Here is a 20,967-nt window from a genome sequence, read left to right on the forward strand (position 1 = left end):
AGGTCGGGAGGGGAGAGGCTTCCCATACACGTCCCCCCCCCAAGACTCTCCTCACACCGCCAACACTGACTCCCTTCATACCCAGGGTGGTGAGGCACCTGGGTGGAGAGCCGGCAGTGTGGAGGACTGGGTGGAGAGGTGGATGGCAGTGTCGAGGACTGAGTGGAGAGGTGGCTGGCAGTGTGGAGGGCTGGTTGGAGAAGTGGCTGGCTGTGTGGAGGGCTGGTTGGAGAGGTGGCTGGCAGTGTGGAGGGCTGGTTGGAGGGGTGGCTGGCAGTGTGGAGGACTGAGTGGAGAAGTGGATGGCAGTGTGGAGGGCTGGTTGGAGAGGCGGCAGTGTGGAGGACTGAGTGGAGAGGCGGCAGTGTGGAGAGGCGGGCGTGGTTTTGGTGGTCATCGATTGGGTATTTGTCGTGTGGGTGGAGAGAGAGAGAGAGAGAGAGAGAGAGAGAGAGAGAGAGAGAGAGAGAGAGAGAGAGAGAGAGAGAGAGGCCGCCCCGGGGCCCTGGTGGAGGGCTATGGGGTAGCGTTACTGTGATGGTGGTGGTGGTGGTGATGGTGGATCCTGGAAGGGGTGTTACTCAGGGATACCGTTACTGTGGTGATGGTGGATCCTGGAAGGGGTGTTACTTAGGGATAGCGTTACTGTGGTGATGGTGGATCCTGGAAGGGGTGTTACTTAGGGATAGCGTTACTGTGGTGATGGTGGGCCCAGGCGGGGGTGTTACTTCGGGTGAGGCGTTACTGTGGTGGTGGTGGGGCCCTGCTGGGGGGGTATTGTCCAACTACATCTGCGTGCTGCCCACAGCACTAGAGTACCAGCTGCTGTGTGCGCCCACACATGCCGCCCCCACACACACACACACCGCCCCTCACGCCCACACACATCTCCCATCCCGTCTACCCATGCCACCCTTTACGACTCGTATAGTGCGTACCCCCACGCCCACGCCTCTCACGCCCACAGACACCGGCCCCTCCTCACGCCCATAGTGGATCATTGTGTCTGTTGCGCCCCCACAGCTTCCTGGGTGGAATATAGCGACGCGTTGTGGACGATGTCAGTGGAGGGTTTAAGCTGCCCCAGGCGAGGGGGGTGTATTAAGTGGTGGTATATGGTGGTGGCGGGCGGGGTGTCACACAGTGGTAGAGACAGTGGCTGTGTCACGTACCGTTGACTGAGGGACCACCGCACCACACACACACACACACCCTCAGCCTCCCGCTCCTGATGGTGCTACACAGCCAAGTGTTTAGTCGTGTGACGAGTGAACGTGCGCGCACACAACACCACACACACACACACCACACTCGCATCTCCCCCGCTGGTCACTTCGTGGTAGTGTTAGTCATGTGATGAATATTGCAGGTTGGGCCTCACTGAGCTGAAACACTAGTAGTAGTGGTGATTATATTTTGTGAACACGTCGGGCCTACTCAAGTAGCCATTTTCAGTGCTTTAATGAAGATCTTGGAGCCAGTGAGCGTTACAATGTCTTCCGAGGAACCAGTCGAAGTTAAGATGGAGTCGCTGTACATCTCCAAAGGTAAGTTGTTATCATATCTCTGCTCCCTCCCCATTACCCTCCTCCCCCATGACCTTGCTTCTTTAGGGTGGGGTGAGGTGTGCGCTGACCAGCTGAGGCCTGGATGCTGGTGGCCAGGTCTGGCCCTGGGAGCTGGTGGCCAGGTCTGGCCCTGGGCGGAGGTGGCCAGGTCTGGCCCTGGGTGCTTGTGGCCAGGTCTGGCCCTGGGTACTGGTGGCCAGGTCTTGGCCCTGGGTGCTGGTGGCCAGGTTTGGCCCTGGGCGCTGGTGGCCAGGTTTGGCCCTGGGTGGAGGTGGCCAGGTCTTGGCCCTTCTAGAGGGATCTGGCGACGGCCTGGCCCAGCTCTGCACTGGTAGGTAGGTAGGTTGGTTGGTTCATAGTGGCACCAGCATCTTCCCCTGGGTCGGGTGCCACCAGCGGTGGTGTCACAACCCACTGTTGATCCACCAGCTGTGGTGTCACAACCCACTGTTGATCCACCAGCGGTGGTGTCACAACCCACTGTTGATCCACCAGCGGTGGTGTCACAACCCACTGTTGATCCACCAGCGGTGGTGTCACAACCCACTGTTGATCCACCGGCGGTGTTGTCACAACCCACTGTTGATCCGCCAGCGGTGGTGTCACAACCCACTGTTGATCCACCGGCGGTGTTGTCACACGCCAGGACCTCATGTGTTGTCACCCGTGGCTTCGGGTGTTCGTGCGCGAGCTTGCGGGCCGGACGTGGACACACTCGTCTTCGGCAAGACCCACTTACCCCACCAGCAGGAGTCGTGTATCCACCGCAAATGTTATTTTCATATGAATCTGTTCATTCACTTACTCTTCATGTAATCTCATGTGATATGTGTGTGCGTGTGTGTGTTCAGTATTACCCCACAAGGTGTACACGTTAGCTACATACGTATGTGTGGTAGTATACCCCCTCCCCAGTACATCCATTTGTTGCCCTGCACGCGGCTCGGAGTACTTTTACAAGTACTTGGTTCCCCGCGGACTCTCTCGTCTTTAAAATCAGTGCACACCAGGAGTCTACCCGGGATGGCCGCCCCCTGTGTGTGGGTGACCTCACCCCACACTCATCTCCGCCCCATGTGTGTGTGGACCTCACCCCACACCCTCACACTCACCTCCGCCCCAGACCTGCCTTAACCCCACAACAAATGTACTCTACAGATGGTTGATAACCTAACCTAATCTCTTCAGGGTCCATCAGGGCCTTAGATAACCTCCTCAGGGTCCATCAGGGCATTAGAAAACCTCTTCAGGATCCATCAGGGATTTAGATAACCTCCTCAAAGTCCATCAGGGCCTTAGAAAACCTCCTGTGGGTCCATCAGGGCCTTAGAAAACCTCGTCATGATCCATCAGGGCCTTAGAAAACCTCCTGTGGGTCCATCAGGGCCTTAGAAAACCTCTTCAGGGTCCATCAGGGCCTTAGATAACCTCCTCAAAGTCCATCAGGGCCTTAGAAAACCTCCTCAAAGTCCATCAGGGCCTTAGAAAACCTCCTGTGGGTCCATCACGGCCTTAGAAAACCTCGCCATGATCCCTCAGGTCTCGTGTTATCTGACCTTAAGTGTCATGGCCTCCCATGCACTGTGACGCACCCCAGAGTTCTTGGTTAGCGCCCACGAACGTTTTTTCTCCGAGGAACGAAACGATATATTTCCCCTCCCTCGCTGGGAGGCGCTCGTGATGCCCCGAGTTCACTCAGTCTTGTTTCGAACGTTCCTCGTATTGTTGATGGTGGGTGGAGTGAGGCTCATGCGTCCGTGTGGAGGGAGGGAGGGAGGGCCGTGGTCGCAGGAGGAGAGTTTCTACGAGTGGCTGGTCCGTGAACGGTGCCCCAGCAGGTAGGGCCGGCGACACGCCGCTCTCGCGGCAAGAAGAACGATTGTGTCGCCAGCATCACAGATTACAACCCGGGTTGTTAGAAGAGTATAGATCATCGGATTATGCTGTGTTGTTATATGATGAGTTTCATGGGTGACCTGATTGTGAAGTTGGTAAGAGGAGCGAGTCGGGAGTCCGGCTGTGTGGTTGGGTCAGTGTCCAGGCTGTGTGGTACTGGGTCAGTCAGTGTCCAGGCTGTGTGGTACTGGGTCGGTCAGTGTCCAGGCTGTGTGGTACTAGGGTCGGTCAGTGTCCAGGCTGTGTGGTACTGGGTCGGTCATTGTCCAGGCTTTGTGGTACTGGGTCGGTCAGTGTCCAGGCTGTGTGGTACTGGGTCGGTCAGTGTCCAGGCTGGTCTAACCGAGCGAGGTTTGGTGCAGGAAGCGGCCAAAGCCCTTCACATGACACTTCCTGTGGCACACATGGCTATCCCTCCAGGTCTACCTTGTCGTCTGCTTATATATGTGTACTGTCCGTCAGTGTCCCTCAAACCTCTGCCTTGGACAGTACACCTGGTAAACCTATATAGGAATACACCAGGTGTTGCACTGACTGTGTGCCCCCGCACCAGATATGGGCTGTGGGCTGCCCCAGGATAACAGACTGGTTGTGGAGAGTACCGGGTACTGCATGGGTTGTGGAGAGTACCGGGTACTGCATGGGTTGTGGAGAGCACCGGGTACTGCATGGGTTGTGGAGAGTACCGGGTACTGCATGGGTTGTGGAGAGCACCGGGTACTGCATGGGTTGTGGAGAGTACCGGGTACTGCATGGGTTGTGGAGAGTACCGGGTACTGCATGGGTTGTGGAGAGTACCGGGTACTGCATGGGTTGTGTAGAGTACCGGGTACTGCATGGGTTGTGGAGAGTACCGGGTACTGCATGGGTTGTGGAGAGTACCGGGTACTGCATGGGTTGTGTAGAGTACCGGGTACTGCATGGGTTGTGGGCTACACTGGGTAATAGTGTTGCATGTGTGGTGTCGGGCAAGTGTATGTTGTGGCGTTGCTACACAGCGCTCCAGCAACACCCCCTCCCCCGCCCAACCCCACGTAAGGTGTAACCATAGAGATGACTCTCTCTCTCTCTCTCTCTCTCTCTCTCTCTCTCTCTCTCTCTCTCTCTCTCTCTCTCTCGTGTGTCTATAGATCTGCCATAATGTGTTAAGTCATGCCACAGCATCTCCCCTCATGGCGATGACTTTATTCCCTCTGCAGACATGTTTATAAATAAATATATCCTTAATACTATCATAAAATGTATCTGGAAGATCTCATTGAGTGTGTTCTTCATGTATTGGCTCGCGTACCTCACCATACAACCGCTGTAGATGTAGCATGCGCTTGTGAACCCCCTTGTGAGCGTTTGTGAACCCCCTTGTGAGCGCTTGTGAACCCCCTTGTGAACAGGTTATCCAACTCATAATTACTTAATATTTCTCTACGAAGATTTTCGTAATGGTCATAATATGGTTGAGGAGAAATTAAATGGCAAATTACCTTTCCAATCCCCTCGTTCACTTGGGGAAACAAGCTAGTGTATATGAAAGATGTTGGCTCCTGTATTGTGGTTAGTGGTGTTGGCTCCTGTATTGTGGTTAGTGATGTTGGCTCCTGTATTGTGGTTAGTGGTGTTGGCTCCTGTATTGTGGTTAGTGATGTTGGCTCCTGTATTGTGGTTAGTGATGTTGGCTCCTGTATTGTGGTTAGTGATGTTAGCTCCTGTATTGTGGTTAGTGATGTTGGCTCCTGTATTGTGGTTAGTGATGTTGGCTCCTGTATTGTGGTTAGTGATGTTGGCTCCTGTATTGTGGTTAGTGATGTTGGCTCCTGTATTGTGGTTAGTGATGTTGGCTCCTGTATTGTGGTTAGTGGTGTTGGCTCCTGTATTGTGGTTAGTGATGTTGGCTCCTGTATTGTGGTTAGTGATGTTGGCTCCTGTATTGTGGTTAGTGATGTTGGCTCCTGTATTGTGGTTAGTGATGTTGGCTCCTGTATTGTGGTTAGTGATGTTGGCTCCTGTATTGTGGTTAGTGATGTTGGCTCCTGTATTGTGGTTAGTGATGTTGGCTCCTGTATTGTGGTTAGTGATGTTGGCTCCTGTATTGTGGTTAGTGATGTTGGCTCCTGTATTGTGGTTAGTGATGTTGGCTCCTGTATTGTGGTTAGTGATGTTGGCTCCTGTATTGTGGTTAGTGATGTTGGCTCCTGTATTGTGGTTAGTGATGTTGGCTCCTGTATTGTGGTTAGTGATGTTGGCTCCTGTATTGTGGTTAGTGATGTTGGCTCCTGTATTGTGGTTAGTGATGTTGGCTCCTGTATTGTGGTTAGTGATGTTGGCTCCTGTATTGTGGTTAGTGATGTTGGCTCCTGTATTGTGGTTAGTGATGTTGGCTCCTGTATTGTGGTTAGTGATGTTGGCTCCTGTATTGTGGTTAGTGATGTTGGCTCCTGTATTGTGGTTAGTGATGTTGGCTCCTGTATTGTGGTTAGTGATGTTGGCTCCTGTATTGTGGTTAGTGATGTTGGCTCCTGTATTGTGGTTAGTGATGTTGGCTCCTGTATTGTGGTTAGTGATGTTGGCTCCTGTATTGTGGTTAGTGATGTTGGCTCCTGTATTGTGGTTAGTGATGTTGGCTCCTGTATTGTGGTTAGTGATGTTGGCTCCTGTATTGTGGTTAGTGATGTTGGCTCCTGTATTGTGGTTAGTGGATGTTGGCTCCTGTATTGTGGTTAGTGATGTTGGCTCCTGTATTGTGGTTAGTGATGTTGGCTCCTGTATTGTGGTTAGTGATGTTGGCTCCTGTATTGTGGTTAGTGATGTTGGCTCCTGTATTGTGGTTAGTGATGTTGGCTCCTGTATTGTGGTTAGTGATGTTGGCTCCTGTATTGTGGTTAGTGATGTTGGCTCCTGTATTGTGGTTAGTGATGTTGGCTCCTGTATTGTGGTTAGTGATGTTGGCTCCTGTATTGTGGTTAGTGATGTTGGCTCCTGTATTGTGGTTAGTGATGTTGGCTCCTGTATTGTGGTTAGTGATGTTGGCTCCTGTATTGTGGTTAGTGATGTTGGCTCCTGTATTGTGGTTAGTGGTGTTGGCTCCTGTATTGTGGTTAGTGATGTTGGCTCCTGTATTGTGGTTAGTGATGTTGGCTCCTGTATTGTGGTTAGTGATGTTGGCTCCTGTATTGTGGTTAGTGATGTTGGCTCCTGTATTGTGGTTAGTGATGTTGGCTCCTGTATTGTGGTTAGTGATGTTGGCTCCTGTATTGTGGTTAGTGGTGTTGGCTCCTGTATTGTGGTTAGTGATGTTGGCTCCTGTATTGTGGTTAGTGATGTTGGCTCCTGTATTGTGGTTAGTGATGTTGGCTCCTGTATTGTGGTTAGTGATGTTGGCTCCTGTATTGTGGTTAGTGATGTTGGCTCCTGTATTGTGGTTAGTGATGTTGGCTCCTGTATTGTGGTTAGTGATGTTGGCTCCTGTATTGTGGTTAGTGATGTTGGCTCCTGTATTGTGGTTAGTGATGTTGGCTCCTGTATTGTGGTTAGTGATGTTGGCTCCTGTATTGTGGTTAGTGATGTTGGCTCCTGTATTGTGGTTAGTGATGTTGGCTCCTGTATTGTGGTTAGTGATGTTGGCTCCTGTATTGTGGTTAGTGATGTTGGCTCCTGTATTGTGGTTAGTGATGTTGGCTCCTGTATTGTGGTTAGTGATGTTGGCTCCTGTATTGTGGTTAGTGATGTTGGCTCCTGTATTGTGGTTAGTGGTGTTGGCTCCTGTATTGTGGTTAGTGATGTTGGCTCCTGTATTGTGGTTAGTGATGTTGGCTCCTGTATTGTGGTTAGTGATGTTGGCTCCTGTATTGTGGTTAGTGATGTTGGCTCCTGTATTGTGGTTAGTGATGTTGGCTCCTGTATTGTGGTTAGTGTGTTGCTCCTGTATTGTGGTTAGTGATGTTGGCTCCTGTATTGTGGTTAGTGATGTTGGCTCCTGTATTGTGGTTAGTGATGTTGGCTCCTGTATTGTGGTTAGTGATGTTGGCTCCTGTATTGTGGTTAGTGATGTTGGCTCCTGTATTGTGGTTAGTGATGTTGGCTCCTGTATTGTGGTTAGTGGTGTTGGCTCCTGTATTGTGGTTAGTGATGTTGGCTCCTGTATTGTGGTTAGTGGTGTTAGCTCCTGTATTGTGGTTAGTGATGTTGGCTCCTGTATTGTGGTTAGTAGTGTTAGCTCCTGTATTGTGGTTAGTGATGTTGGCTCCTGTATTGTGGTTAGTGATGTTAGCTCCTGTATTGTGGTTAGTAGTGTTAGCTCCTGTATTGTGGTTAGTGATGTTGGCTCCTGTATTGTGGTTAGTGATGTTGGCTCCTGTATTGTGGTTAGTGATGTTAGCTCCTGTATTGTGGTTAGTGGTGTTGGCTCCTGTATTGTGGTTAGTGATGTTGGCTCCTGTATTGTGGTTAGTGATGTTAGCTCCTGTATTGTGGTTAGTGGTGTTCGCTCCTGTATTGTGGTTAGTGATGTTGGCTCCTGTATTGTGGTTAGTGATGTTGGCTCCTGTATTGTGGTTAGTGATGTTGGCTCCTGTATTGTGGTTAGTGATGTTGGCTCCTGTATTGTGGTTAGTGATGTTGGCTCCTGTATTGTGGTTAGTGATGTTGGCTCCTGTATTGTGGTTAGTGATGTTGGCTCCTGTATTGTGGTTAGTGATGTTGGCTCCTGTATTGTGGTTAGTGATGTTGGCTCCTGTATTGTGGTTAGTGATGTTGGCTCCTGTATTGTGGTTAGTGGTGTCTGAGGCAAATGCAGAGGAAGTCGTGGTTTCTTCCCGGCTGACTGAGTGAATGAGTGAATGACTGCTCCTGTGACTGTGTGCAGATGCAGGGATGATACACACACACACACACACACACACACACACACACACACACACGGGTTGTCACTGGGCTACCAGTACCTGGATCACACGTGTGTTGATCCGTTCACAGACCCAGCTGGCCAGCCGGTGTGTGGTGTGCCAGGCGTCTTTCCTCAACACTGAGCATAGGTGTGTGTGTGTGTGTGTGTGTGTGTCAGTGTTGGCTTCAAGGGTGGAACTCCTCGCCTGTTGCGGCACAAGCACACCCTTCCGCTCCTAGAGCCGCAGAGGTTGGTGTGTTCTGCCGCAGATTTCTCCCCAGTTGCTCCTCCTTTCCCTCGTAAGGCTCCAGGTGTGGACCCAGTCGTGATCTAGGCTGCGTCTAAACAGCAGAGGAGGTGAAGGGAAAGGTTGAAAACATGCCTTTTCTTTTTTAGATAATGGCTGGTCACTTTTAGTTTGATATAAGCGGTGTTCAGACTCAGCTAACTCTGGTGTTCAGACTCAGCTAACTCTGGTGTTCAGACTCGGGTAACTCTGGTGTTCTTTGACCGTTCCGCATGCCTTGAGGCAGGCGGAACGGTCCTCGTTCCTCGTTCACGCTGGCTGACCTCTTCTGTTGTAGAGCACTTAAACACACACACTCGTGAAGAGCGGCAAAATGTCCTCCGCTGATAAGAGAAGCTTACGTCTCCGTGTTAACCATCTGGGATGGCTCCCTCGTCGTTCTACTGCTGGTGCACCAGCGACCATCACAACCAAACCTTCAGTACACTGGACCCGACCACAGGTCATTCAGACCCAACCACAGGTCATTCAGACCCAACCACAGGTCATTCAGACCCCAACCACAGGTCATTCAGACCCAACCACAGGTCATTCAGACCCCAATCTGTTCTCATAATGTCTTGGGTTCCCAGTACAACAGTTCACTGTACAGTAGTAGTTATCAGTGCAGCAGTTCACTGTGAAGTAGTAGTTATCAATGGAGCAGTTCACTGTACGGCAGCAGTGCACTGTACGGTATAGTAAGATATGACGACATTCTTGCCGCAGTGGTGTGTCACAACACCTGCTACTCCCATCTCCTGCTTGAGGTCCCACTGCGTCGCCCTGGGAAGGACCAGTTGCACTGGTTTCCCAGAAGGGGACATTCCTGGGGGGGGGGGGGGGGGGGGACTGGCGCTCTCCCGCTGGCGTGACGCCTCCCTCACCCAGTGGATGGAGGTCACCGCTGGAGGTGTGGAGACTTGCATCCCATCTTGTTCTTCTTCTCGTAGTACGTCTTGTCCACCCCTTTGTTCTCGGTGGTTTGACGTCGTCCTGGGAATCCACACATACTGGTCTTACCCACCCGGGAAACTCGGCCTTCCACTTTGCCGTTGTAGCACTCCAGCTTCTGATTGGGTCGATAACGACCGTACCTGAAGAGGAATGATGAGACCGTGTCTTTCCCCAGTGGTTAGGTCTTAACTGGTCTGTGGTGGAGATTACCTGGTCTGTGGTGGAGATTTATCTCCCAACATCTAACCCATCGTCGCATCTCGTTCTCCTCCACGTATACACACTGGTGTGTCTCCAGCTGTTTAAAGCCGCAGTCTGCGGGATCCTCTTGTTTACCGTGCGAACGTGTTCTATACATTCTTAACGTACGGTGTGAAGACCCTCCGTTCGTGTACTTGAGGACGGAAGCGCATGGTCCTGCACTTGTGGTCACAGAGAACACCTTTGCCTCGCTCGTCTGTTTTCCTCCTGCCGCCTTCGTGCCACTTTCCTCCCTGGTGGAGACATGCAGTGGCGAGGCGCTCCGTACATACTTGCTGGATGAGGTAGGAACTCTCGCCCAGAGCTGCGCCAGAACCAGTTCAACGTTCTTCCTCCTCCTCCCTCTGCCACGTCTCAGATTTGTCGTCTTTCTTTTAAGCCTCAACGGTGTCTCTACCTTGTCTTGTACTGTTGAAGAATTGGTCTCTTGCTTGCTTGCCACCTCTGGTTGGCCACGCCCGAGTGACCTGACAGGCCTTACCACGTCTCCTCTATTCTTTGTTGACGGTGAGGGGAAGAGAAGACTGGCTCGATCTCTTTCTTCACTCCTGCAGCTGGAAGGTGGAGGCACCACTCCCGAATGTGTCTACCCAAGTCCAGCAGTCTGGCCATCATGCTTCTGCCATCACCTGAAGGACGAGTGACCCAAGGGCGTACCTTCTAGAGGGAGGGCACCGGTGACCCCTCGTGGATCGGGAGGGTAGAAGTATCCATCGACACATGTCATCTTCCTAGTGTGACCAGTTGCACGCCAGGGGGCGCTCAGACGCGTCATCTCTACCGAAATCCAGACCAGTTTCTGGTTGACTGTATAGCCGTAATGTTCACACTTGTTCATCAGTAATAAGTATACGAAGTGTTCATTTCTCTTTGGTTGTTCGTTATGAAAGACAGATGTCTTCCCTGTGTCTCGTGTTTGTCTTTATCGCCTTACAAGAGTCGGTGTAGAAATGCTAATGTGGACGTTTTCTTTTTATGAGCATTTGTTATCTGTCTTGCGAGAGTATGTCTTGAGGTGATCACGTTTGTAGTAATGGTCATTTGCCATCTCTTGCATAACACGAAAACTAACAAGATTTACTCTGGAATTTAATGAGACTCTCCAGTTCTAAAGCACAATATTGGAAACTTGTGGCACAGATGGTTCGCGTGACGGAGCCAAGAATGTGGTATTAGTCGTGGAATTCGTGCAGATATGAAGCAAAACCGAGATCATGTGTGTCGGGAGGGGAATTATTGCACCTTGTACACTAGTGCTGGACTGACTAGCTTCTCCCGAAGTTGCCCGTCCTGTATGGAGACAGATGAATGGCTTTGAATGAATGGCTCGGGTGGAAATTAACTTTAATCCGGGCGAAGGATGAGGAACCCCCCTCCCGCCCGCGAGATGATGGTATGATCGTAGGGAATGGGACTTGAGTGTTGGTGAGGAGTGTGGTGGACTGGCGAAAGCCCAGGGACACGGGGCGATGGTGGGGCGTCCTTCCCTGCGCTGGCCAGGCGGTGGTCGGTCCACTTCGGCCGAGAGAGGTTGGGGTGGCCCACAGCTGGCCGGGTGGTGGCCCTGGTGTCTGGTAGAGGTGGCTCTGCTGGTGGTGAGGCCCCGAGCGTGTACGACCTCCTGACCATGGTCACCACACAGACCACCATCACGGACCCCCACCCTCTCCTCACGACCAGCGTTGCCACCAAGACCAGGGCGGTGGTGGTGGTGGTGGCTGTGACAGGCACGTGGTGGGGAGGGAACACGGGGTCAATGCCCGACCGCACCGCTCGGGGTTGGGGGCGGCGCTCCAGCCTCCCCCCCCCCCCCCGGCCGCCTCTCCTCCAAGGAAACTTGGCTTTTTGTCACCTTCCAGCGGCGGCCATAGCCCGGCCTCTCGTCCGTCCGTCACAGTTTGCTGTGTGTGTGTGTGTGTGTGTGTGTGTGTGTGTGTGTGTGTGTGTGTGTGTGTGTCGTAATGAGGTCATCACCACACGCATCCTGCACCACCCCTCTCTCTCTCTCTCTCTCTCTCTCTCTCTCTCACACACACACACACACAATGACGGGAACTTATCACCACTACACACACACACACACACTGTACCGTTAATTAGTCCGTGGGATGTGTCAGCTACTGAATGACTGTACCAGTTTCGTCACGTCACATACGATGTATACATCATGGTATTTACTGTGTGTGTGTGTGTGTGTGTGTGTGTGTGTGTGTGTATGTGCCACCGTGGCGACCGAGATGTACATAGCTGACTCTCGCGTGCTGATCCTGAGCGTGGAAGTATGCAGTTCACCTTGATGATCGCCAGACCTTTGGTGATGAGTTAACACGAGTGGCTGCTGTGACCCCCTCCCCCCTCAACCCAGACTTCTCTTAGTAATACCTCAAGTGTGTATTTTCAGCCGAATGGCCGGGCTCCCAAATCAATAAACCGTTATTTATTTATTTAGTTACGCGCGCGCACGCACGCACGCAAGCACGCACACACACACACACACACACACACACACACACACACACACACACACACACACACACACACACACTGTAACTCACGTGAATTTCTACGCGAAAGTGAGCTCTGTTCAAGATGAAAGAGAAGGCTTTTGGTGGACTGGGTCAGTCTGGAGTGACGAGAGAGGAGTATTTGACACTGGACGTCACAGGACGCTGGAACCTGACAGAGGCATTGGACCTTAAGGCCAGAATAAGTGGAAGAGACTTGGGCGATATGGAAAGGATATTATCGTAGCGGAAGGCAGGAAGGAGAGGACGCGCGTCAGGAGACCCTGTATGGGTTGAGGCCAGCAGCTGTAGCGTACCGCTGGCCAGCAGCAGCAGTGGCGTACCGCAGGCCAGCAGCTGTAGCGTACCGCAGGCCAGTAGCAGCGGCGTACCGCAGGCCAGCAGCAGCAGTGGCGTACCGCAGGCCAGCAGCAGCAGCGGCGTACCGCTGGGTAGGAGCTGTGGCGTACCTCAGGGATGTGTGCTGGAAACATCGCGTTTCTCCTCCCGTGTCAATAGCCATACCAGAAGGCCGGGACGCCTGCTTTGAATACGTTTGTGAATGATGCCGAGGTCACGAGGGAAGTGGACCTGGACACACACACACACACACACACACACACACACACACACACACACCTCCCCCCTGGTCTCATGCGTGGCCCAGGATACACTATCCCGGGGGAGTGGAGGTAGGGAGTAATGAGGAGAGGAGGCAGGCAAGGAAGGATCTTGCCGGGATATATTCGTGAAACATTATTATTATTATTATTATTATTATTATTATTATTATTATTATTATAAGTAGTAGTAGTAGGTAGTAGTAGTAGTGGTAGTAGTAGGTGCTAGTAGTGGTAGTAGTCGTAGTGTTAGTAGTAGTAGTTAGTATTAGTAGGTAGTAGTAGTAGTAGGTAGGTAGTAGTAGTAGTAGTTAGCAGTAGTAGTAGTAGTAGATTGTTTTGATCATTACGACATCATTGGTGCGCCAGTGAGGCAATAGTAGGGGGGGGGGGAGGTGTTGGGGTCATGGAAGTGCAGGCCACCTGTTGCGGCATATTTTGGTCAGTGTTACCCCATAATAATGGCTCCATAAACAGCCGTGTAGTGAGGTTGGGCAGCGCGGAGGGTGCCAGGCTGAGGTTGGGTAGCAGGGTGTGCCAGGCTGAGGTTGGGTAGCAGGGTGTGCCAGGCTGAGGTTGGGTAGCAGGGTGTGCCAGGCTGAGGTTGATCAGCGCAGAGTGTGCCAGGCTGAGGTTGATCAGCGCAGTGTGCCAGGCTGAGGTTGATCAGCGCAGAGTGTGCCAGGCTGAGGTTGATCAGCGCAGTGTGCCAGGCTGAGGTTGATCAGCGCAGAGTGTGCCAGGCTGAGGTTGATCAGCGCAGAGTGTGCCAGGCTGAGGTTGATCAGCGCAGAGTGTGCCAGGCTGAGGTTGGGTAGCAGGGTGTGCCAGGCTGAGGTTGATCAGCGCAGAGTGTGCGAGGCTGAGGTTGATCAGCGCAGAGTGTGCCAGGCTGAGGTTGGGCAGCGCAGTATGCTAGGGTGAGGTTGGGTAGCAGAGTGTGCCAGGCTCAGGTTAGGCGGTAAAGTGCTCCAGGTCGAGGTTGGGCAGCAGTGTGAGCTAAGGTCGGCAGATGGAGTTTACCAGGTTGAGGTGGAGAAGGAGGTCATCTTTAGCAACGGTAGCTGCAGCAGTAGCCCCAGCAGGAGCAGCATTGCCTGGGAGAGCAGCAGTAGCCCCAGCAGGAGCAGCATTGCCTGGGAGAGCAGCAGTAGCCCCAGCAGGAGCAGCACTTGCCTGGGAGAGCAACAGTAGCCCCAGCAGGGGCAGCACTTGCCTGGGAGAGCAGCACTAGCCCCAGCAGGAGCAGCTGTTGCCTGGGAGAGCAGCAGTAGCCCCAGCAGGGGCAGCACTTGCCTGGGAGAGCTGCAGTAGCCCCAGCAGGGGCAGCACTTGCCTGGGAGAGCAGCAGTAGCCCCAGCAGGGGCAGCACTTGCCTGGGAGAGCAGCAGTAGCCCCAGCAGGAGCAGCTGTTGCCTGGAAGAGCAGCAGTAGCCCCAGCAGGGGCAGCACTTGCCTGGGAGAGCAGCACTAGCGCCAGCAGGAGCAGCTGTTGCCTGGGAGAGCAGCAGTAGCCCCAGCAGGAGCAGCTGTTGCCTGGGAGAGCAGCAGTAGCCCCAGCAGGGGCAGTACTTGCCTGGGAGAGCATCATTAGCCCCAGCAGGAGCAGCTGTTGCCTGGGAGAGCAGCACTAGCCCCAGCAGGAGCAGCTGTTGCCTGGGAGAGCAGAGCAGCAGTAGCCCCAGCAGGGGCAGCACTTGCTTGGGAGAGCAGCAGTAGCCCCAACAGGGGCAGCACTTGCCTGAGAGAGCAGCAGTAGCCCCAGCAGGGGCAGCACTTGCCTGAGAGAGCAGCAGTAGCCCCAACAGGGGCAGCACTTGCCTGGGAGAGCAGCAGTATCCCCAACAGGGGCAGCACTTGCATGGGAGAGCAGCAGTAGCCCCAGCAGGGGCAGCACTTGCCTGGGAGAGCAGCAGTAGCCCCAGCAGGAGCAGCACTTGCCTGGGAGAGCAGCAGTAGCCCCAGCAGGAGCAGCACTTGCCTGGGAGAGCAGCAGTAGCCCCAGCAGGGGCAGCACTTGCATGGGAGAGCAGCAGTAGCCCCAGCAGGGGCAGCACTTGCATGGGAGAGCAGCAGTAGCCCCAGCAGGGGCAGCACTTGCCTGGGAGAGCAGCAGTAGCCCCAGCAGGGATAGCACTTGCCTGGGAGAGCAGAGCAGCAGTAGCCCCAGCAGGGGCAGTACTTGCCTGGGAGAGTAGCAGGAGGTGGCAGTGTGAGAGTAGCAGCAGGAATCGATGAGCGAGGACGAGGTAGGAGCGAACGTACCCTGGCCTGGTGCCGTCTATGGTGGGGAGAGTATTAGAGAGTAGAATTATGGAGGGAAGCCGCGTCAGGAGGGAGGGAGGGAGGGAGGCAGCCTCTCTTCTCGTACCCTCAACGCTGGGGCTGGGCCAGAGCGTGCTGGCCCCGCCACAGTACGGTTGTATCCACGGCCGGGGGGAGAGAGAGTGAGAGCTGTAACCCCCCCTCCCTCCACACCCCCACGCACTGCCTCTCTCTCTCTCTCTCTCTCTCTCTCTCTCTCTCTCTCTCTCTCTCTCTCTCTCTCTCTCTCTCACCCCCTCTCTCTCCCGCCCTCAGTACTGGGATCAATAACTAGCGCCTCTCACCTTCCCTTGTATTTTATCACGTTACTTTCATATTGCTGGGAACTTTGCCACACCAGTTACAATAGTAGTATTATACGACTCACACCGCGGCCATAGACCTCTGTGTCTGTCATTACTTCGTTTGTGCTCTCTTGTGTGTGTCTGTGTGTGTGTGTGTGCCTCTTGTGCTTGTCTGTGTCTCAGAGAGAGAGAGAGAGAGAGAGAGAGAGAGAGAGAGAGAGAGAGAGTAGGAGTTCTTTGAGTGCGCGTGTATGTGAGAGGTTGAGGCAATTCAGGTATTGAATCCCACACGGGAGTTAACATGGTAGCATGAGATGCAAGGAGGCCGGCTGCCGACGGTGGTGGTGATGGTGATGGATAGGTGATGGTGATGGATAGGTGATGGTGATGGGTCGGTAGTGGTGATGGTGTTTGATGGGCAGCCCTGGGGTTTAAGGTCACAGTCAGCGATGCACGACTCTGCTGCTTCCTGCTTGGTCCCCTCCAGCAGGCACAGTGTACCATACCTGGTGTACCTCCTGCTTGGTTCCCTCCAGCAGGCACAGTGTACCACACCTGGTGTACCTCCTGCTTGGTCCCCTCCAGCAGGCACAGTGTACCATACCTGGTGTACCTCCTGCTTGGTTCCCTCCAGCAGGCACAGTGTACCATACCTGGTGTACCTCCTGCTTGGTTCCCTCCAGCAGGCACAGTGTACCACACCTGGTGTACCTCCTGCTTGGTCCCCTCCAGCAGGCACAGTGTACCATACCTGGTGTACCTCCTGCTTGGTTCCCTCCAGCAGGCACAGTGTACCACACCTGGTGTACCTCCTGCTTGGCCTCCTCCAGCAGGCACAGTGTACCATACCTGGTGTACCTCCTGCTTGGCCTCCTCCAGCAGGCACAGTGTACCACACCTGGTGTACCTCCTGCTTGGTTCCCTCCAGCAGGCACAGTGTACCATACCTGGTGTACCTCCTGCTTGGCCTCCTCCAGCATGCACAGTGTACCACACCTGGTGTACCTCCTGCTTGGGTCCCTCCAGCAGGCACAGTGTACCATACCTGGTGTACCTCCTGCTTGGCCTCCTCCAGCAGGCACAGTGCACCATACCTGGTGTACCTCCTGCTTGGTCCCCTCCAGCAAGCACAGTGTACCATACCTGGTGTACCTCCTGCTTGGTCCCCTCCAGCAGGCACAGTGTACCATACCTGGTGTACCTCCTGCTTGGTCCCCTCCAGCAAGCACAGTGTACCATACCTGGTGTACCTCCTGCTTGGTCCCCTCCAGCAGGCACAGTGTACCACACCTGGTGTACCTCCTGCTTGGCCTCCTCCAGGTGTACCTCTGTGCTGCTCTCTATGTCGCTGCCCTCCAGCCAGTATCTATTAGCCATTATCACCTCTCGTGCATAGCTCCAGCTAGCTAGGAATGCCTTCACCAAGCAGCAATCCTAGCCGTGTACGCCTGCATTGTGTTCCCCACAGCTAGGACTCCTCCCATCCCTCGCTAGGGACTGGCGTTCTCGACTGGAACTTGTGTCACAGACGCACAGATCCTGGTGATGATGCACAGGCTGTGTGGAGCACAGGGGGTGGGTGGTGGTGGCGGCTGTAGACGTGGCACAGCCCGGGGTCTGTGTGTGAAGACCTGCTGAAGACCTCACCAGGTATGGACCAGGTGAGGTGGTGTTGGTGGCGGACGGAGTGCCACAGGCTGCTAAAGGGGGCACTAAGGGGGGTGTGGTCTTGAAAAGGACCAGTGACAGATACTCAGACATGACTGATCGAGGAACTCCAATCCTATGTTATGGATTCCCTCCTCTGTGTGTATGTAGGCCTCCGTGAACATAACAAAAGAGTTGATCCCTCAAGCTAACTAGGTCTCAGTAAAGAAGCCGTCGCAAACAACACTGGGTTCCCCAGTCATAAACCTCCAACAAACTGTGATGAGGAAGGAGGTAACAGACCTGTTTGAAGCAGGTAGACGGTGTCAGACCGCTCGCCTCTCATTAACTATGTGCTGCCCATGACACATTCATGTTAGGTCTGGATTCCACGCAAGATTCGTTAATGAGACGGTTATAGGGAAACGATGGCTGAGGCGTGAGTGCCAGTGTACTGTGATGGGGAGGTGTAGCAGAGATGGGTGAGTGACCAGTGTACTGTGATGGGGAGGTGTAGCAGAGATGGGTGAGTGACCAGTGTACTGTGATGGGAGGTGTAGCAGAGATGGGTGAGTGACCAGTGTACTGTGATGGGAGGTGTAGCAGAGATGGGTGAGCAACCAGTGTACTGTGATGGGGAGGTGTAGCAGAGATGGGTGAGCAGTAGTGTACTGTAAAAGGGGGTGTAGCGGAGATGGGTGAGCCATGGTGTATTATAATGTGAGATGTAGTAGAGATGGTTCAGCTGCACTGCATTATGATGGGAGGTGTAGGAGAGACGTGTAAGCATCAGTACATCATAATGGGAGGTGTAGGAGAGACGTGTGACTGGGAAAAAGTAGTCAAAAGTAGTGTTGGGTTAGCGGCCTCCAGCCCCCCGTCCCTCAGCCCCGCACACCCCGGACCCCCGCCGGCCGCCGCCATGACTGGGTACGAAGAGCGTAGGGGGACTCCCCCTGCACGAGGACCCACTCCCCTCCTTCCCTCTCGCTCCCGCCTCTCTCCACACCCCCGCCCTATTTCACCCCCCACTCCCTCTCTCTCGGTCCTCAACCCACTCTCCCTGTGACGGTCTGCAGTACTGCCATACCTCGCCTGCAAGACACCTCCCTCCCTCCCTCCCTCTCGGCTGTGTGTGACAGTAGCTCTCTTCTCGCACCAGTTCGTCCCTGGTGATGGAGTCATCTCGTGATCCTCTCACGATAGTATTATCATTATTTTTGCCTCATATCTCATACAGCCATAGCTAGTGGCATGTGTATGTGTGTGTGTGAGGAGTTGATCCGACTGAAGGTAATGCATTGTGTATATGCGTGTGTGTGTGTGCGTGTCTTCTGACGCCTCACAGAGACACGCACATGCAGGGTTGTGTATGGTGGTTGGTGGTGGTGCTCAGATATGCCAGTAATGCCTTACCGCGACCCATGTATCCAGATGGCAAAAAAAAGAAAAAAAGGAAATATTCACGAGAACGCCCGTAGCTTACCAGTATTAGAGGGTATCTTCTTTATTGCTCTCTCTCTCTCTCTCTCTCTCTCTCTCTCTCTCTCTCTCTCTCTCTCTCTCTCTCTCTCTCTCAGATGCATTTGGCAACCTCTCTGGAACCTCCGCTTGGAATAGTAAGGTGTGTGTGTGTGTGTGTGTGTGTGTGTGTGTGTGTGTGTGTGTAGACTACCACCACCAGGTTGTGTGTATCACTGTGATGACCGGCAGATCATGTGCCGTAGTCTCCTCTCGTACAGCTGAGGTTGGACGTGTTCCATGTGGTCAGTAAGGTTGACCTCTGCCCGTCTGTTTCGTCTCTGGATTTCATTTGATATAAAAGTGGACGAGAAACTAAACATTTTTTGAGTGATGCGGTTTGTGGAGGGTTGTGGGGTGGGGTGGCTGGTGCTTTGCTTGTCTGTTGCCCCTAACACTTTCCCTGGGGGCCGTCTTCACGTTCTTGTGCGCTCCTCCCGCCCCCTTTGGTGTGGTAGCGGGGTGGTGGTGGTTGTGGTAGACAGAATGGTGGTGATAGTGGAGGTCTCGGTGGTAGATGGTGGTGATAGGGAGGGTCGTGGTGGTGGTGATAAGGGCGGTGCTATTATTATTATTATTATTATTGTTATCATTATTGTTATTGCTATTGCTGCTGCAGCAGGCGTAGCTAATGCTTCTAATATTGGAAGTAACAAAAAAATAATGAGAAATGAAACTCGCTTTATTGTGATAGAGGAGTTAGGAATACAGCGTGTAGGTGTAGGAGATGAGGTTGCACAGCCAGTACACCTTCCTGGTGTCCCACCTGAAGCATGGCCTGTGGACACACCGTGTAGTGTTGCACAGTGGGAGGAGAACGTGTGTGGGTCGAACACCTTTATAAAAGGCGGAGGTGGTAGGCTGTCGCCCTGGAGGAGGGGCTGTTCACAAGTTAAGCCCCATGTTATCAGGGACATGATCGATCCCCCCTCTGGCTTCCTCCTGCCGTGGCAGGAGATGCCACATCAAGCTCAGTGTGGTAAGCAGATGCCACAGGACGGCACTGGAGCAGATCGGTCGCGATGGCCTCTCCCTGGCTGGTTGTTGGGAGACCCGCGGACGCCGGTCGTGACGGAGGGTGGCGAAGCAGGGGACCAGTTGGTACGTCACGACGGCTACCTCCCCACCGTAAACACACACACACACACACACACCCTCATCTGCTGGACAGGTGCGGCGTGTGTGGAGATGACTTGGTGAGTGGGTATTGACGCGTCCCACCTGCTCCCACAACAGATGAGACTGGGTCAGGCGCCGCGTTAACCCTCCTCGCCTTCCCCCTCACCACCATAGATCGTCCTCCTCCCTGGTGTAGCCATTATCCGTGATCACCTGTGGCCGTCTCTCGTCGGGCTAACGTGGCGTTCTTCAAGGTCTGCATCACGTAGCTTACAGCCCTGGCTGGCATACAGCTCCCCCTTCCACAGACCACTGTGTTTTCCCGTAGCTCCCAGGGTGGCCAGCAGAGGGTGTTTGGCTCAGAGACGAACATAGGGAAAGGATATGGAGACGTATCATAACCGTGGCTTTTGGCTTTGAGCACGGGAGATGGGTGGGGGGGTCACACACCCGGGTACTCCGCGTTCATCGATGTGGCAGCCAATTTAACGACGACCGAGAGGTGATGATGATGATGATGAACGTGTGGTGAGGAGAGGCAAGGACGTGGGACAGATGGTGGTCGCTCCTGGTGAGGTCACCCGGGCTTGCTTCCGTTCATCAGGGCCGCCAACCAGACCCACCAGGGGCAGCTCACTGCACCTCCCGTGTCCGGTGTCACTCTCGTGTGTGTGTTACCTTGCGTTCACCTTCGAGGGGGAGAGGCACGTCCTACCCGCCTCACTCCCGCAGAAACCAGGGCGAAGCTGCTGCTGCTCCCGAGGGGTTTGGGTGGCGAGCACCTCCCGGTGTGACAGGTGAGGCAACACCCAGCAGTCATGACTGTCATGAGAGACGCGGATGTACCCTCACGCCTGGCTGACACTCTTCCATCACTGTAGGGGATGGGGGAACGTGGGTGTTAGATGGGGGCGGGGCGCGCTGGTTTACCCCAGCAGTGCCATTTTTCTCGTACATTGGCGTGGGAGGCTGCCCGAGATGAGGCACTGCAGCGCCGTCCCTGGCGGGGAGGCATGTGACACCAGCTGGACACAAGCTCCACACATGATCCCCCCCTTTTTTTGCGTTACCGCTCCCGGGATGAGCCTGGGGTGCACAGT

At 53.8% G+C, this 20,967-nt stretch overlaps 1 protein-coding gene and 1 long non-coding RNA gene across 6 annotated transcripts in view; one reads left to right on the top strand and one right to left on the bottom strand.

Moving 5' to 3' along the window:
- Nucleotides 1–20,967, top strand: part of Pur-alpha (Purine-rich binding protein-alpha) — a 451,808-nt gene that overhangs the window by 373,060 nt on the left and 57,781 nt on the right. The gene's annotated exons all lie outside the window — the stretch shown is intronic.
- LOC139746776 (uncharacterized) overlaps nucleotides 18,908–20,967 on the bottom strand; it is a 54,519-nt gene continuing 52,459 nt past the window's right edge. The window contains exon 3 of the long non-coding RNA XR_011712226.1: nucleotides 18,908–20,742. This is a non-coding gene — a long non-coding RNA (uncharacterized lncRNA). The remainder of the gene's footprint in view (nucleotides 20,743–20,967) is intronic.

This window comes from Panulirus ornatus, chromosome 66, assembly GCF_036320965.1.
Source record: "Panulirus ornatus isolate Po-2019 chromosome 66, ASM3632096v1, whole genome shotgun sequence".
NCBI classification, from domain to species: Eukaryota; Metazoa; Arthropoda; class Malacostraca; order Decapoda; family Palinuridae; genus Panulirus; species Panulirus ornatus.